The sequence below is a fragment of the Ixodes scapularis genome, unplaced genomic scaffold (assembly GCF_016920785.2).
Source record: "Ixodes scapularis isolate PalLabHiFi unplaced genomic scaffold, ASM1692078v2 PGA_scaffold0__279_contigs__length_252992795, whole genome shotgun sequence".
Lineage (NCBI taxonomy): Eukaryota > Metazoa > Arthropoda > Arachnida > Ixodida > Ixodidae > Ixodes > Ixodes scapularis.
Window position 1 is genome coordinate 178,676,488 of NW_024609835.1, and position 3,470 is coordinate 178,679,957.

The 3,470-nt window shown below is 46.2% G+C and overlaps 2 non-coding genes across 2 annotated transcripts; both read right to left on the bottom strand.

Annotated features, from left to right (window-relative positions):
* Positions 1-1,198: 1,198 nt before the first annotated feature.
* Trnaf-gaa lies at positions 1,199-1,271 on the bottom strand. Its single transcript has one exon. It is a non-coding gene; the product is annotated as a tRNA-Phe (tRNA).
* A 1,779-nt stretch (positions 1,272-3,050) lies between these two features.
* On the bottom strand, positions 3,051-3,123 carry Trnak-uuu. The gene has a single exon. It is a non-coding gene; the product is annotated as a tRNA-Lys (tRNA).
* Positions 3,124-3,470: the final 347 nt, after the last annotated feature.

The window sequence follows — 3,470 nt, forward strand, 5'->3', positions numbered from 1 at the left end:
ATTAAAACCAGTTAAAAAGTTATTGCAGGGCCCCTTTAAGGCGTCCCGTTATTTCTGCCGGTCCGTTTCGCCAGGCCCATCCTATGTATACGCCCTTCTTCGCGACCACCACGACGCCGCCGTCACGGTGAAATGCGCTGGCACCCGGGCCCGAGTGGCATGGCGTCACGCGAGAGGGCAGTGACGACGCGGAGTCTCTGGTTGTAGACGCCCTAGCATTGCCTCGAATCAACCCTTTAGTATAGCCAGTTTACGTCCCATTCATTGCCGCGGGATCGAACACCAATGTGCTGTAAAAAGACGTTAAAAGCCGTTCAGCGAGTTAAGAGCGAAGCAATAAAGGTTTTTTTTTTTTATGCAAAAAGCATTAACGGTCCCATGGAGCGGACCGACGTCATCAGTTCTTCGGAAGCCGCAACGAACGGCACCTCCCCCTGTCCCAATGGAGGAAAGCCTGTCGTCTGTAGCCGAAATCTGATGGATAGGCCCCATTGGCTAGCGAGTTTCAAGGAACGAGGCTCTTATTGGCTCTCGCGCGGCGCAGTTTGGGCAGGCCGCTTGCGTCGTTACCCTTCCGCGTGACGTCATACCACTCGGGCCCGGGTGGCACGACGTGGCATGCCCGGCAAGCAAACGAGGTCCTTCGACAATGCGAGGCGGAAGCAATACGTCGCAGGCGCCGCGTTTCCCCATTCACAACTCATAAGAAGTGCTTCCGTTTCTTTGTTTCCGAGTGTAAATGTATGTAAAATATCCTAAAAAGTATGTTTTACTTTTAAATCAGTTAAGAAAAATAAAAAAAAAAAAGGCTCCGAAAGGTGTGGTGCTTTTATCTCAAGTAGTTTCGGAAAACGTTTGGCGACCCTCACCCCATAATAATAATAATAAAAAAAAAAAAAAAAAAAAAAAAAAAAAAGCCATTTATTATAAAGTTTCTTTCCAAGGTTATAATTATTAATTTAAAGGTTATAATTATTAATTTAATTAAACTATTATAATTATAATAAGGGAAAGTGCGACAGGTTCAGAAATAAGTAGGAAGTAACAGCAGAATCTGAAGAGGGTTGAAAATATGCCAATTGAAGGTGGGCGACGTAAATTTTTAGGTTAAAAGCCGAGATAAAGCCGAGAATGCATAATAAGGAAATAACAAACAAAAAATCGTATGCTAAAAAAAAAAAAATAAATAAAAAAATAATGCCGAAACCCGGGATCGAACCAGGGACCTTTAGATCTTCAGTCTAACGCTCTCCCAACTGAGCTATTTCGGCACACAGATCTCGAGCTCTCTAATGCTCGAGCGACATATCCTGTACTCTGTTCGCCCGAGACGTTTTCCCGCTCCTTTTAATCCAAACGACGATCAATTTCATAGATTGCCATTCAATTTAATTCAAGCGTCATTCAATTCAATCCCGATTTAGTCCCGGCGTCAGTGCATTTAATCCACAGTTTATACATGTGCTTAGTCTTTGGTGGTCACGTTTCGCTCAGACTTTTGAGTTGCAACCTAAGAACGAAGGGCGAGGGTAAAACGTGCCGGGGAGGAAGAAGCAGACGGAACGGTAAAGAGAGAAGGAGGTTTCCCCCTCTCTTCTCCAGCGTTCCGTTTGCTTCCTCCTCCCCGGCCCCTCTTACCCTCGCCCTTCGTTCTTAGCTTGCAACGGACTATAGAGTAATTGTTTATAGAATTAGATTTTGTTCGGGACAACTGATATTTTGTTCACTTTTTCGATTACTTTGGGCTGACGTAGCTTAATTGACATCTTGATTACTCTCTTGGTAACCTCGAGTTCTTAGTGGCGCACTCGACTTTAATTTAACTGAATTGACGTTTCGTTTACTCTTTCTTATTAGTTCGACATATTAGTGATACATTAAGATGATAAACGTGCAATTGCAGTTTGTGATTACTCTTTTTTTTCTTATCTATTTTCTGGTTGCCTGAGGGACAATAGTACTGCCCATTGATGCACCCGAAACATTGCTTATAATAGGTTATCGTTTTCCGACTCGTATTGGAGATGCATTGTTCTTGCTCGGTTAACAAGCTCAAAAAGAGAAGGTAACAAAATATTTAGTTCTGTCGCAAATTATTTGGCGAGTCGGCGTAGCGGACGAAGCAGCGGACCTCCGCGACTGTATGGATACGCTTGCAGCTGTGCGAAACTCGACGATCTTCCAGCTGCCGAGTGTAGATTGCTACACCCGCTCGCCCCATCTCGCTTCCCTCGACCACGTGCGTGCGGGGTTTTTGTTCCGCTTAGATCTCCTTGCCGTCGGTTTCTCGGGAGCAATCTTTCTTCGCCGACGTAGTCTTCTCGGCTCGGCGTCCTCGCGGCGTATCGCTGCGGGTTGCCCGGGGTTCCCCGCTGGGGCAGGCAGCGAGGAGCGTCGCGCTACGGTGAGCGTCGGCCGATCCGTCAACGCTGATAAAGTGACTCGCAGGGAAAGGGCGACGAGGCGATGACGACCCGATTCCCCGGTTTTGGCCGCTTTGGGGAAGCTTGATTACGGCGCTGCTGCCGGGCCGGGGAGGTCCGCCGCCGCAGTTGAGGGCTTCGGCCGCCCGCGACTCCCTTCTTCGGGGTCTTTGACCCTTTCTTTCGGCCGCTGTATCTGTCGTGACGATCTCCAAGCCGCTGCCGTCGTGGGATGGCCTTCGGCCGCCGTCCGTTGAAAGGAAGTTATGATTTAGTAGAGGCTCGTTTAAAGCCATTTTTTTTTTTTTTGTCTTCTTTGGATCCGGTTTTGGGTTTTGGAAATTAAGCGAAATGACATAAACCTCGAGACTGCAGGCAAAACACGACACGAACACTAAAAAGTCTCGAAAACAGCTGAGTATTTTTTTATTCATAGGCACATTGAGAAAAGAGAAACGAGAGTTTTTCTCGCTCTCGTTTTTCCTTTGTCAAAATACCTGTGTAAACAAAAAAGATTAAAAACGGATTTTTTTTTTTTATGTTATATGTAACATATGTAACATATGTATGTTTTTATGTTATATGTTTATATGTAACAATAAATACGAAAAAAAAAAAAATATTGACCGCCCGAGCAGGGGCTCGAACCCTGGACCGTTAGGTTAAAAGCCTAACGCTCTACCGACTGAGCTACCCGGGCAGCTGTTCTTTCTCCTCTCGAGACCTGGCTCCTCGCCAGGGCGAATATCTTCGGACAGCTGGCGCCCGCATTTCCGTTTACGTGACTCTTGACGACGACGCCAGTCGATATTCGACCGGTTGTCCCCTTCAGCTCCGGCCGCATGTATATATATGGCGCGCCCTCCGAACACATTCAGATTAGCCCGATCCAGAAATAATGGCAACGATGAATAACTTGAAGAATTCGACGAGCGTGTTGGTTTACTAATCAATAGGTTGTTTGCACATGACGTCAATCCGCCATTTTGTTGTTAGTTTCCTTTTTCAAACAAATTTACTACATTGAAGGATTACATCGTAACCGGT